Source organism: Mytilus edulis, chromosome 1 (genome assembly GCF_963676685.1).
Source record: "Mytilus edulis chromosome 1, xbMytEdul2.2, whole genome shotgun sequence".
In the NCBI taxonomy this organism is placed as follows: domain Eukaryota; kingdom Metazoa; phylum Mollusca; class Bivalvia; order Mytilida; family Mytilidae; genus Mytilus; species Mytilus edulis.
The window spans coordinates 50056204-50072326 of NC_092344.1; the positions used below are offsets into that span (position 1 = coordinate 50056204).

The following is a 16123-nucleotide window of genomic DNA, read 5'->3' on the forward strand; positions in this document are numbered from 1 at the left end:
TTTTGTTTGCAATCCAAGGGAGCAACACCATATTATATCACAACATGCACAAGGACTCACTGTTTAAAAAAAATCCATTCCTTAACACCCTACATTTCGTGCAGCATGAGTATACTGAAACTGAAATTATTAAATAGTTATTATATTGAACCATGATCAATCATACTGAACATTAGTATGAGGATTTTTCATTTATGTTTGTATATAAAAAAAAATAGTTTTTAGATATAAAATTTGTAATCAGCAAGTAATCATTTGAATTGTAATCTAAAAGTAATTTCAAAGTAATCATGATTACACTCGTTTTTTTGCTTTGTGATCGATTACATTACGATTACTTGACTTGTAATCAGAAAATGCATGTTTACTGATTACATGTGATTACACTGCTAAATGTAATCGATTACAGCTTTCTACGATTACCCTATGCCTGGTAAAGGTGAACCATGAATTTAAATATTCAGCGAAGAACAAATTTGTTACAGGCATGTATGCAGACTTTTGCAAAACCGAGAATTTTTCCTCAAGCCATAAAAATTTGTACCCATAAAAAAATAAAAGTAATTGTTGTTTACCTGGTAAGTCATCTTGGTGCAATCTTCTTTCTTTGTTTCCTTTTCTGTGAAAGAAAATAGGATAGTCATTGGGTAAATTGTATCTCGACCTAATCTATCATATAGTCCACCCGTGCATTTTAATAAGTGACGATTAGAGCCAGGACCACAGAAATAGTTTCTGTAAAAATATACCATTCTCTTCTTAATTAGATATACTGGATTGATGAATTTTTGACATAGTGTATCATTATTTCCAGCTAGTTGTAGCATACATGGACGAACTACTGTACCTTTTGGAGGTATAAGTTGATAGCCTTTGCTCATGTGAAAAATATGATTCATTCTGTCTGAGTTTGACATGTTTTCATAGATCATAATTGATGTGGCTACTCCACTAAGTTTTAATGTCAGATCAAATGTTTTATACAAAGTGATATTATGACAAAATGCACAGTACTTATTTTTGAATATAATGTCATCACTAACAACGCACGGTCCCACACGCAGAAAATCATCACTTTGACAAAGATGTAGAATAGTTGTATTATCTTCCATGGGTGGACATTCAGCCACTGCAAACAACCCTTTGTATATGTTATTGGATGATTTGTAGCATTGATAATATGGCGTGTATACTGAGTTTAACTCTTGATTGTATTTGATGTCGTGGCAACAGTCTTTGAATTGATGACATTGTTTATCACAATTACAATACTGTTCTTCCATTATGGTCTGTGTAAACTCACAAGTCCCATCCTGATAGCATGGATCTGATAAGACTAAAACTTCATATGGTGAAACACTTGTCGAGTAGATAAACTGCTGATTGGCTGAAATCTTTGTTTGGTCAATCAAAGAACTTTTTTCCACATGTGTTAGTTCAGTACTACTGTTATATTCACTTGCATTATTTTCAAGGCCCACACCATTGGGTTTCGTAGATCTCAATCCAATGTCCACTCCGAGAACAAACCAATGTTGAAAGAAGTAGTATAGTAAAAACTGTGTTACAGCGTAATAAGTCATGATTGAAGAGCTTTGGTGAGTTTAAGTTAGAGGATTTATTGTGTATTGTTTATCAGCCATTATATATATAGGCATGTGATCGATAATTTCCAAAAGGTAAAAAAGCAGTTAAAATTTAATATAACCACGAGAACAGGATGGTATATAAATTATATACCGGTGCAATTTGATAGGTTGAAATAAACATTAATTAATTTCTTTTCCAGTTCTTTCGTTATGGCTTTATTTCTGATGGTAATTAAAATTAATTCAAAAGAATGAATGTCTTAATCTGTTGAAAATGTTTTGATGTAAATATTCAATCATCGTTTAGTTCTTAGGCATTTTAGAGCATAAACAGAAAGAATTTCATTATTCAAAAAAATGTTATACAATTATATGGCCTTCATGAAAAGTTCATATTTAAAATTATTTAAATGAGGAAAGGATATTTTCCCTGTGGTCCATAGGACAGAGGGAAAATATCCCTTTCAAATTTTAATAATTTTGGATATGAATTATTCATGATATAATGATATAAATATTGTTTTTAATCTAAAGCCAAATCTTGTTATGTTCCCAAATATATTTACTGCAGTCCGATATGCGGTTTAAATAGAACAAAATAATATTCGACCTCTTGTGTTTAGAAGGTAGAAAAGTGTAATGAACTTTGTATACGGTTGTCAAGATGTCACAAAAGTTACTTTCCGTAAAGTCATTATAAATATTTGCATTCACGTTGTTTAATTTTCATATTGTACAATTGTTCACAATGCAACTTGCAAACAATCGTTTTTAAAACGACCATAAGTCAAGCTGTTACGTCATTTAGGGGGTCTCCTTATAAACTGCTACTTTTTTTGCCCGACATAGAAAAAATCTGGGAAAAATTACAAAAATTAAGAAATGAATTGCCAATCGTTTAAGACCATTCCCAAAGTGGCACACCTAAATTTGACATTTGGACGCAACTTCAAAGTTGGATGTTATATGACGGGGTTTTGTTAATTAATTTGCGCATCGAACACACCCGTCCTATATATGTAACATCACATGACTTTTAAGTGATTAAAACTAATTTTTTTTAAATATTTGCATGCTTGACATGTTTTTTTTTCTAAACAATTACAATTACACCGACAGTCATAATTTCTGTATTATTAAAAAAGGTTTGTTAAACATTTTGTTACACCTTAGTTATACAGTAACCCGGATTGGTTGACCATTGTGAAGTTGAGTTTTTGGGGTAGCATAGATTTATATCGTTGTATTCCTTTTTTTTGTGTTAACCAATTGTCGTTCGGAATTATTTTTTCTACATAATTTATTGATCTTGCAATTCTTGTAATTTAGTTTGCGTCTTATTTCTTGAGTGTCATATTTTGGCTATGTTTGTGTTCGATGATACAGTATAATAAGTCGGTAGTTGCCCGCGAATGGATGTTTTTTTTATTTCTTTGCATCTTAAATTGGGATTGCACTGAGTTATTTCATGATTTCTTTTGTGCTATATTTTCGATACATTTTTAGTCAGTATCTTATAGCGTCTTACAATTGTCCGACGACATAATGTGATACTTATTTTGTTCGCCAAGATTATTCATACGATTCATACGATTTGAATTTAGGCTTAAATTAAAATATTGTTTGTTTGCAGTTTACCGACCGACACTTGAAAATCCTCTCGACTGTGAAAATTTTATTGCTTTTTATTATTTCTATTGACGCGATCCGGAACTTTGGGTCCTTTCCGGAAATGATTTAAAGTCTGGGTCAATTACGCATTTCAAGTTCGGTTTTTTTAGCTTCCCGTCAAGCGTTCATGTGACCATTTAATGATAAAGCACATGGAAATTGTTTACAGGTGGCCACAGACCACAATTACTTCCTCTATCAGTTCTTTATAACGTTTTGTATCATTAAAAAAATTGCACCATGCACTTTTTCAAATTTTGTGTGTGTGTAATGTATATTCTTAGTCTAAATATATATCCAAAATTCAGAAAGATTGTAACAATCTCTTTTACAAATTTAGCCAATACACATCCATACCCCTATTGACAAGTCAAGAGAGGTTCCAAAAACTGTAAATATGACCTTTTTGCACTTGGCCTAATCACTCATTCCATATCAAAATCAGTTTAAATACAACATCCAAAATTTAATTTCACCTCTCTTCTTCCATTTCCACCCAAAAAAATCTAAGAAATGAGTGAGGAAGGGAAAGAAAAAAAATTAAGGAAAAATACACTCTATTTAAAAGGAACTATATTCGTCACGGAGGAGTACTTTACGCTGTCGTCTCGTGTCAATTTTAAGACAAATAACAAACAAAAAAGTTTATTAGTAAACTGTTTGTACAGATTCAGGCACATGTAATGATGTGTGATGATATCATTGACGATGATGCAGCGGATATTCATAACTGACACGATAACCATTCTGTCTCAAACAAATCGGGTACAGAATCTGTGGAGCCTGACTTTATGGAACCAATTTCAGTGGTTAAATAATTTGACAGCAGCTTGAAGTATGGAATATTTTCTACAAATCGTTGTGAAGACGACAAAGATGAAACCACTCCTCCGTGACTTAAATCTTCATGTACTTCATGGATATCTGTAAACACGCCTGTACGGAGGAAGGGCTCATTTGAAATGTTAATGGATATAGATCATGCCAAATCAATAAGAAGCAACCCTAACTACACAAAGATGTAGAGAAAATGAATGGTTAGCTTGAAAAATAAATATACTCTCTCTATATTAAATCTATCTTCGATTGCAATGAGTATGCTCCTTTAGGATAAGGGGGGCAATTGCAATTGCAATTATTCTCTTTCTTACAATATTAAATATACCCAAACTGTGTGGCCTGTGTGAATTCAATTAAAATATGTCCTTAGCTATGCTGCCAATTTTTTTTATGCATTAAAAACATTTCAGTACAGACCATTTACTTTTAATGGGGTGCTATGGATTTCACCCCAAACTTTAGATTTCTTTGGTTTTCATTAAAGCCTGGCAAAAATATAACCTTATCACATATAATTAAATATTGTTAGAAATATGAAAACAGTCTAATGTCTTAATACTTTTTTTTCAAGTTGCCTTTTTTCAATTGAGGAAGATTCAATGGTTATTTTTTTTTTTATTAAAAATACACTCTTTAATACATTGTCTTATAAATCTTTAATATCTACATTTTTCTGATGAAAATACTCTACTCATGAAAACATTATAGTCAAGAAGCATACATGTCTGAATATATTTCTTTAAAACAGTTTTAGTCATAATGACATTCCTTGTTTATAAGTGTTCCAGTATTTAATAATTATACCATATTTTATGTCATAAATTGGATAATGACACTATGTTAAAGTTTCAGTTTTGGTTAAAAAGTGTTTTATCTGAAAATGCCTGTTCATTTGATGTTGGTTTTCAGCATGTCCAGTGTTTGTTGTTTTAAAATGTTTTTTTTTCTTCACAAGAAACTTGGTTTAGTGTAACTGTTTGTTTAAACTGTATTTTTGCTGATAAAATAAAATATTTCAAGTTCCTACCTACCGATCCTTTAGTCTGAAGGTACATTTGGAAAACTGCAAACAAACATATTTTTAAGGTTGGCCTTACTATTAAATATCTTATTTTTTTCTTAATAGTTAACTTTACCCACAGTCGAAAATTTGCAAGACGTTAAGTCTTTACTTATTTTACAGTTTTACATTAAACTCAATTTTAGTATAGTTTATCACATAAAGACTCGATTGTTTTATAGTAATTTTCTTGAATAACTGTGTTAGTTGTATGTTTAACTTAGTTCTTCACAACTCAGAAATAGATTCAAGGATATCAAAGTTCCATTATATCAAGGAGGTTATATGATGATTCTAAAAAACAACGAAAATTAAGCATATATAAGATCTTTTAATTGTTCTTGAACAGGGCTCCAGTTTAAACTAGAGGCTCTCAAGAGCCTGTGTCGCTCACCTTGGTCTATGTGCATATTAAACAATGGACACAGATAAATTCATAACAAAATTGTGTTTTGATGATGGTGATGTGTTTATAGATCTTACTTTACCGAACATTCTTGTTGCTACAATTATCTCTATCTATTATGAACTTGGCCCAGTAATTACAGTGGAAAATATTTTCTAAAAATCTACAAAAATTTATGAAAAATGTAAAAAATTTACTATAAAGGGCAATAACTCCTAAAGGGGTCAACTGACCATATCAATTATCTCTATCTATAACAGTACTTTCTGTGGAAAATGTTATTGAAAATCTTCAAATTTTAACAAAATTGTTAAAAATTGACTATGAAGGGGCAATAACTCCTTAGGGGGTCAATTGACTATTTTGGTCATAGTGACTTATTTTTAGTTCTTACTTTGCTGTACATTATTGCTGTTTACAGTTTATCTCTATCTATAACAAGATAACAAAAAAACAGCCAAATTTCCTCAAAATTACCAATTCAGGGACAGCAACCTAACAACCGATTATCCGATTCATTTGAAAATTCCAGGGCAGATAGATCGTGACCTGATCAACAATTTTAGTTCCTGTCAGATTTGCTCTTAATGCTTTGGTTTTTTGAGTTATAAGCCAAAAACTGCATTTTACCCCCATGTTCTATTTTTAGCAATGGTAGCCATCTTGGTTTGTTGGCCGAGTTACCGGACACATTTTTTTAACTAGATACCCCAATGATGATTATGGCTAAGTTTGGTTAAATTTGGCCCAGTAGTTTCAGAGGAGAAGATTTTTCTAAAAGATTACTAAGATTTACGAAAAATGGTTAAAAATTGACTATAAAGGGCAAGAACTCCTAAAGTGGTCAACTGACCATTTTGGTCATGATGACTTATTTGTAGATCTTACTTTGCTGAACATTATTGCTGTTTACAGTTTATCTCTATCTATAATAATATTCAAGATAATAACCAAAAACAGCAAAATTTCCTTAAATTACCATTTCAGGGGCAGCAACCCAACAACGAAATGTCCGATTCATCCGAAAATTTCAGGGCAGATAGATCTTGACCTGATGAACAATAATAACCCATGTCAGATTGGCTCTAAATGCTTTGGTTTTTGAGTTATAAGCCAAAAACTGCATTTTACCTCTATGTTCTATTTTTAGCCATGGCGGCCATCTTGGTTGGTTGGCCGGGTCACCGGACATATTTGTTAAACTAGATATCCCAATGATGATTATGGCCAAGTTTGGTTAAATTTGGCCCAGTAGTTTCTTTCTAAAAGATTACTAAGATTTACGAAAAAATGGTTAAAAATTGACTATAAAGGGCAATAACTCCTAAAGTGGTCAACTGACCATTTTGGTCATGTTAACTTATTTGTAGATCTTACTTTGCTGAACATTATTGTTTTTACAGTTTATCTCTATCTATAGTAATATTCAAGATAATAACCAAAAAACAGCAGTTTCCTTAAAATTACCAATTCAGGGGCAGTAACCTAACAACGGGTTGTCCGATTCATCTGAAAATTTCAGGGCAGATAGAACTTGACCTGATAAACACTTTTACCCCCATGTCAGATTTGCTCTAAATGCTTTGGTTTTTGAGTTATAAGCCAAAAACTGCATTTTACCCCTATGTTCTATTTTTAGCCGTGGTGGCCATTTTGGTTGGTATGCCGGGTCACCGGACACAATTTTTAAACTAGATACCCCAATGATGATTGTGGCCAAGTTTGATTATGTTTGTCTTAGCAGTTTCGGAGGAGAAGATTTTTCTAAAAGATTACTAAGATTTACGAAAAATTGTTAAACATTGACTATAAAGGGCAATAAGTCCTTAGGGGGTCAATTGACCATTTTGGTAATGTTTGACTTATTTGTAGATCTCACTTTGCTGAACATTTTTGCTGTTTACAGTTTATCTCTATCTATAATAATATTCAAGATAATAACCAAAAACAGCAAAATTTCCTTAAAATTACCATTTCAGGGGCAGCAACCCAACAACGGAATGTCTGATTCATCTGAAAATTTCAGGGCAGATAATCTTGACCTGATAAACACTTTTACCCTGTCAGAATTGCTCTAAATGCTTTGGTTTTTGAGTTATATGCCAAAAACTGCATTTTACCCGTATGTTCTATTTTTAGCCGTGGCGGCCATCTTGGTTGGTATGCCGGGTCACCGGACACAATTTTTAAACTAGATGCCCCAATGATGATTGTGACCAAGTTTGGTTAAAATTGGCCCAGTAGTTTCAGAGGAGAAGATTTTTGTAAAAGTTAACGACGAACGACGACGGACGACAAACGACGGACGACGGACGACGGACGCCGGACGCCAAGTGATGAGAAAAGCTCACTTGGCCCTTCGGGCCAGGTGAGCTAAAAAACAAGAGTTCAGATGATCAAGTTCTTTGAAGGAGGAGAAAGGGGAAACCAATGGCACTGCTATATCATCTCAGAAATGATATACATTATATTATCATTATTGCAAGGTTATAAAGGATGCATTGACATCTCTTCTGTTATGGATACGTTTGACATATTCTGTATATGAAAAAAAACAAGTTCCTTTTGTGGCATAACTTTATTCATATAGATTATTTCTCCTACATATCTTTATATATTGCTTTCTTTAGTTCAAATTGGAATCTCAGATAAGCATCTGGTACTTTAAAACCTCTCCTCTCTGTTCCATGCCTCTGGTCGACATGTGTACTTCAGAATAATTCCTGACTGTCAGATGTATAGCAGAACTTTCACATAACTTCTTGATAAAACTGCTGTCTTACTTTTCGACACTGCAAACAAAAAATCGAACAGGCTATTAAAGAGGGGGTTGCAACCACATGTTCCCTGTACAAACGGATCGGAACTAAAAGCTCTTTCCCGGATCTGGCACTGGATTTATACATCAGATGCGTCACAAAATATAAACATGCTATCAAATATACTAGAATATGAAATAAAGAAAAATATAAATCGAAAATGTTGAATTATCATTTATGTCTACGAAACCACAAGATCCTACTTAATTGGTCATGTTTTCAAATCATATCAAATGTTTTCATTGGTCTTCACTTGTTAGAAAAATGTACATCACTTGTTAGAAAAATGTACTGAAGTTATTGTTAGTTAAATTATCAATGTTAGGTTATTGCATATTCTTCAGAGCTGTATCTTGAACTAATGAATTGAAAAAGAGGGGATGGGTATACGTACTAAACATGTGTCTGTATTTTCAACATATCTAACAAACATGCGAGAAAAATGAGTTTTAGAATACGAAATATCTCTCTCATTCTGTAAACAGATATTAGTTTTCTCATTTTAATTGTTTTACATTGTCTTATCGGGGCTTTTTATAGATGACTATGCGGTATTGGCTTTGCTCATTGTTGAAGGCCGTACGGTGACCTATAGTTGTTAATGATAGTTAATGTATGTGTCATTTTGGTCTCTTGTGGACAGTTGTCAAATTGGCAATCATACCACAACTTCTTTTTATATTGTACGATTGCTAAGGTATTTTTGGTGTTTATAAAAGCCCCCCCCCCCCCCCCTTTTTTTTGTAATATACACCACAAAAAAAAACCATTTAGTTAGGATAAAGAACTTATAAACGTTAGTCCAATAATGTAAGGCTTCAGAGTTTCATATCATTTACATTCAACATTTTTATCGGATTTATTTTTACTATCGATGTTGAACCATTAATTTTTATCGGATTTTTTTTCACTACCAATGTTGAACCGTTAAACATTGAAAGTAAACAAAAATTCGATAAAAAATGTTGAATGTAAATGATATGAACCTCCGGTCTTATATTAAAGGACAATATATAAGACTTCTGAGATTCATATCATTTACATTCAATGGTTTTATCGGATTTTGGAGGTTCATATCACTTATATTCAACGTTTTTATATCGGATTTTTTTTTACTATTGATGTTCAACGGTTCATAGTAAAACAAAATAACTGCAGTGTTGTATTATATAGCCTTGTAAACTGGCAATTGGAGCAGCTACACATAAGCTGGGTACTTCATGTACAGTCAAGTAAAAAGCAAAATAACAAAAATACCGAACTCCAAGGAAAACTCGAAAAGGAAAGTCCGTAATCAAATGACAAAATCAAAAGTTCAAACACATCAAACGAATGGATAACAACTGTCATTTGCCTGACTTGGTACAGGCATTTTCTTTTGTAGAAAATGGTGAATTAAACCTGGTTTTATAGCTAGCTAAACCTCTCACTTGTATAACAGTCGCATTAAATTCCGTTATATTGACAACGATTTATGATCAACAAAACAAAAATACATAATAGGTAAAAATGTCAAAGATAGGGGTACAAACACATATGAAACAAAGAAACACAAAAAGGCATATAGACAAAGCACATAAGCAAAAATGAACGACAAGAATACACACATTTACCATAGCACAATAACACGATGACGGGATGTATAAGTATAGAGCTACGTCCTATGAAACAAAGAAACACAAAAACGCATATAGACAAAGCACATTAACCAAAATGAACGAAAAAAACACAAGAATTTACCATAGCACAATAACACAATGATGGGATGTATAAGAACAGAGCCACGTCATATGTAACAAAGAAACACAAAAAGGCATATAGACAAAGCACATAAGCAAAAATGAAAGACAAGAATACAAAAATTTACCATAGCACAATAACACGATGACGGGATGTATAAGAACAGAGCCACGTCATATGTAACAAAGAAACACAAAAAGGCATATAGTCAAAGCACATAAGCAAAAATGAAAGACAAGAATACAAAACTTTACCATAGCACAATAAAACTTTGACGGGATGTACAGAACCACGTCAAATGAATATCACCAAATATAGACTAAACAGTTCAAGTAATATTAATAAAGACTATTAAAAGAACACTAAAACACGTTATTAAGATGATAAACAACGTCAGTACACAGAATCTATACTTCAAAACCATCGTGTATTATTTGTGAAGTTGATACGGAATATTTATCAACAAGGTCTTGGTATCCGATAACTTCAAAAAAAAAAGGACGAGACGTTCTTTGACATACCCCTGGCTCATCAACTTTCTACTCGGACACTAGTGACTGTTTACAAAGTCTGAGTAGCAGCTGCAAGCTCTTGAATACCTAATAAATTTGGAGATATATATCCCATATATGCAGGTGAAGTTGGTATATTGCTAATAAAGTAGGGGAAATTGATAATTTCAAAATTAAAATCGTCTCGTTTGTCATAGATTCTGGTACTGAGATGACCACATATGTCAAGTTCTTATACTTTATAGTCTGGTACTCTAAGTGTCAGTAGGATTGTCAGTTTTTCTACCAAAGCTGGTGGTTGGTTCTCTCCGGTTTCCTCCACCAATAAAAACTGAGTGCCACGAAAGTGGCGTCAAACAACTATTAATCAATCAATACATCTTTGTGTCTGTACAAGTACACAAACTATACTTAAGGTTTTACTCCTCTTGTTGGGATTTTATTTATTTATGGTTAGTCTAATATATATATAGCCTTATACTTTATTTATCTACTATAAAGCCTTGAATGTATTGTACCTTAAATGCATCTAACGTATTTTTTTTTCAACTTGCTATTTATTTATGTACTATCTTTATTTTAATTTGCCATTGTATTATGTTATTGTTAATACCACATGTAAATGCATTTATATTTTGGTTTGGTTCTTCAGCTTCGTGTATGAATACTTTAGCTTGGAAATTCTAGCATTTATTCATTACCTGTTAAACCATGTACTAAGACTATAGCTGTAAGACTTTGTTCTTTATGTACACGTATTCGAACTATAACTGGCATTTAATGCACACATACTTAAGCCAGGTACTTGGTGGTTCTATGTTCATCCTTATGTTTTATTTGACTTTACTTTACCTGTATATAATTTGTATGAACATTATTAGCAATAACTTACCCTGTTTCAGTGTGTGCCTTACTTTTCTCTGTTTTTAATATACATTACATCCACCCCGCGGAATGCGCGTCTGCCATACAAAATGTCAATCCTGGTGTCTATGATGAGTTTATTTACAACAACTGGGTCGATGCGACTGCTGGTGGAGGTTTCCTCCTCAAGGGTATTACGAGGCCAATAGTCAACATGAATTATCATTAGTGTGATTAAAGTTATAAATTAACTTTGAACTTATCGAAAAACTAAGAAATGTGTATCACATGAATAGGTTATCTTACCTGTATTTGGCAGATCTGAATTTTGGGTCAATGCTCTTCAACTCTGTATTTGACCTTTTATGCTGTTTCGATTCGAGCGTCACTGATGAGTCTTCTTTAGACAAAATGGGCGTCTTGCGTACACAATTTCGATCCTGGTTATCTATGACCAGCTTATTTATTAGCAAAATATTTCATTTATTACAAAACTCACATGGTACTTCATATATTGATACATCAGACTGGTTCTTCATGATTTTCAATTTTTGTTATGTATTTTAGATATTTTGAAATGATGAAATGGGAAAGGAATGAAAAATCATAAGAAAAATGAAAAATAATCTACAAGAGAAAAGAAGATAAATTGTGTAGGTATGATGCCAATCTAGTATTTTCAAAATAGGACAGAGAGGAGCACTGGCCAACAATTTACAAGTTGGAAAATGTCAGTTAATCTCTAGATAACTTCTCTCATCACTTTTATCAACTTCTTTTTCAAATGCTAATGTAACTCAGTCTCACCATCTAATGACTATGATGATTATATATTTTATAATCTATGAACATGAGTATAAAATACAAATATATGATTATACAGTATGAACACGAGTGATATATGAAATAGATTATTGATTCTAATATGAAATAACATCAATGAAATATAAAACTATATGATTGATTTTATACTGTATGAACACGAGTGAAATATAAAAATAGATTATGGATTCTGTACTGTAAGAACATCAATGAAATATAAAAAATATATGTCGCATTGATTGAATTATACTGTATGAACACGAGTGAAATATGAAAATAAGATCATTGTTTCTATACTGTAAGAACATCAATAAAATATAAAATATATGATTGATTTTATACTGTATAAACATGAATGAAATACAAAAATATATGATTGATTTTATACTGTATGCACATCAATGAAATACCAAAATATATGATTTATTTTATACTGTATGCACATCAATGAAATACAAAAATATATGCTTGATCTAATACAATATGAACACGAGTAAAATATAAAATATATGATTGATTGTTTACTGTATTAACAATAGTGAAATATGAAAATAGATTATCGATTCTATATCGTGACTGTAAGAAGATATATGAAATATAAACATATAAGATTGATTTTATAATGTATGAAAACGAGTGAAATATAAAAATAGATTATTGATTCTCTACTGTAAGAACATCAATGAAATATAAAAAAATATATGATTGATTTTATACTGTATGAACACGAGAAAATATAAAAATTGATTATTGCATGATTATATACTGTAAGTACATCAATGAAATATAAAAATATATGATTGATTCTATAATGTAAGAACATCAATGAAATATAAAACATATGATTGATTTTTTAAATATGATCCCGAGTGAAATATAGAAATAGATTATTGACTCGTAGACTATACTGTAAGATCATCAATGAATTATAAAAATATATGATTGATTTTATAGTTTATGGACACGAGTGAAATATGAAAAAAGATTATTGATTTTATACTGCATAAACAGGAGTAAACTATAAGTGTGAGATTTTCGAATTTTTTTTTATATGGATTTTCTTTCTAGTTCAATGAGATTATAAAAGAATCTCGGCAACTGAATGTGAGTGGAATAATAAGATTTACAATCTTTACTCTTTTAACTAGAGTACTTATTGAACCAATAATTCAAAATTTTTGTAAACAGTTAATGTATAACCATGACCATATCAATGATAATTCATGTCAGCACAGAAGTGCTGACTACTTGCCTGGTGATACCCTCGGTAAATTAAAACTCGACCAGCAGTAGCATCGACCCAGAGATTGTAAATAAACTGATTATAGATACTAGGATTGAATTTTGTATTTACGCCAGACGCACGTTTCGTCTACAAAAGACTCACTAGTGACGCTCGAATCCAAAAAAGTTAAAAAGGCCAAATAAAGTACGAAGTTGTAGAGCACTGAGGGCTAAACTAAAAGTTTTATCAAATGCAGCTAAGGTAATCTTTTCCTGAGGTAGAAAAGCCATAGTATTTCAAAAATTCAAAAGTTTTGTGAACAATTAATGTATACATAACCATGACCATATCAATGATAATTCATGTCAGCACAGAAGTGCTGACTACTTGCCTGGTGATACCCTCGGTAAATTAAAACTCGACCAGCAGTAGCATCGAACCAGTGGTTGTAAATAAACTGATCATAGATACATATGTACCAGGATTGAAATTTGTATTTACGCCAGACGCGCGTTTCGTCTACAAAAGACTCATCAGTAACTCTCGAATCCAAAAATGTTAAAAAGGGCAAATAAAGTACGAAGTTGTAGAGCATTGAGGACCGAAATTCCTAAACGTTTTCCCAAATACTGCTAAGGTAATCTATTCCTGAGGTAGACAAGCCTAAGTATTTGTATGTTTGTATGTAAGCACTCCTCCTCTTATAGTATCAAATCTGTTATAGGTGCATATTATCAGGATTTTCATTTACTTCATTTTTCTTAAGTTTAAGATTATTCAATTTTTCTTAAATTCTGCATATAAGGTACATATTTTGCAGCGTTTTAATTCACTTTTAGTCTAGCAAATACTTAAAAATATCACTAATTGGCTTCCGTTCCTCAACTACATTATTGTATTAATCTGATAAAAATGCTACAGTGTAATTACCATTAAACTTAGATCGAATTTGAAAGGCGTCACTTTGACCTTTGAAGAGTTATGCCTTTTACAAATGCAAAAGTATTGTATTTTTCGTTTCCCGTCTCTAACATAAGTTTGCCTCAACCAAATGTTACAAATCTTCTACAGATGGCTTATTACTATAACACACATAACAAGTTTGAATTTGGACGTCGTCACCTATGCCTTTCTAGAGTTATGCCCTTTTTCAAATGGTAAAAATATTGCTGAATTTTTCGTTTCTGTTCTTTTACTTAAGTTTTCATCAAAAGAATGCAAAGAAACGTATGCACAATGCTCATAACCACAAAACTCAGATGAAGTAATATCGGTAGTAAAGAAGCTTTTCCCGCTGATCAGTTATGTCCCTTTATAAATTTATATGCGTGTGGGGTCATCATCTTTGTCCCATTGACACATGCTCCATTTGTTTGGTCCCTTACTGACCACGTCGAATAGGACTGTAAGTTTGAACCCCATCCGTTCGTCTGTCTGTTTGTCTTTCATCCGTCAGTCCGGCAAATCAGTTTTTAATACTTTTTTCTTCATGCTTGAAGATATAGATTTAATCTTGTATTGTAGTAATTTACACGTCTGTACGGAGGGTCAAATATACGTTGCAAAATTTAAAAGTGAGTTGCTGTTTGTTTAATTTAATAGAATACAAACATTCATATTGAAGTTTTAATGTTCACAATACAAGATTCCTACAAAAATGGCTTCAATTTTTTTTTAATAAGTCACCCAGACAGAGAACAAGGAAGTCTGGAAAATATTTAAATATCATATGAACCCATGGTAACATGACACGTAGTAATGTTTTATTTTATGAACATTTTTTAATGTGGTTGTTCAAAGTCAATGATTCAAATTGGCTGAAAAAAAATAAAAGTTTAAAATTATAGTGAGTTGCGGAAGCTTTTTTTTATTATTTTATTCGAGTTTAAACGTTTAAACTGAGATGTTATATACCCAAAATGGGGCACAACAAGAATATCAAAATCCACTATAACTTAATTTGTTGATAATTTCAAAATAAATCAAAGCAAGATTTAAGAAAGAAAAGTTATAAAAAATGCCGATACAGAATCACTAGCGGTCAACCAGCAACCAGGATGTACCCCTTTTGCGTTTTGTGTATTTTGTTTATATTTTTTTTTCACTATTTCAACTTTTATTTACCCTATGTTTGATTATATTCATACAACCTTGTAATATTTCCTAAATGCTGTCCCTCTATCACAGTTGTTAACAAATAGAATGTTTCTATGTATGTTTCACTTCAGTGTTCCTGATGTTTCTTTTGTTTTCCACTTATAATTGATGAGTTACCCTCGTTTTTTTCTTCTCTCAATTGATTAATGACTTTTGAACACGGGTAGACTACTGTTGCCCTTATTTAGACAACATAACAAAAATTTAAAACACCAAAAATGAAACGAAGAAACGGTTCTATGCCAGCAGCAGTATCGATTCAGTGCTAGAAATGATATATGTGTACATATATTTCTTTATAATTGTCGTTCAAACCACTTTTCTTGATTATTCAATAAAATCGAACAAACAATTTAAAAAAGAATAAGAAAAAGAGTAAACACGAAGGATCTCCATTTTTGATTACGAATATAGAATG

At 31.8% G+C, this 16123-nt stretch overlaps 1 protein-coding gene across 1 annotated transcript in view; it reads right to left on the minus strand.

Annotated features, from left to right (window-relative positions):
- Positions 1 to 16123, minus strand: part of LOC139513342 (mucin-21-like) — a 254285-nt gene that overhangs the window by 197624 nt on the left and 40538 nt on the right. The window lies entirely within an intron of this gene.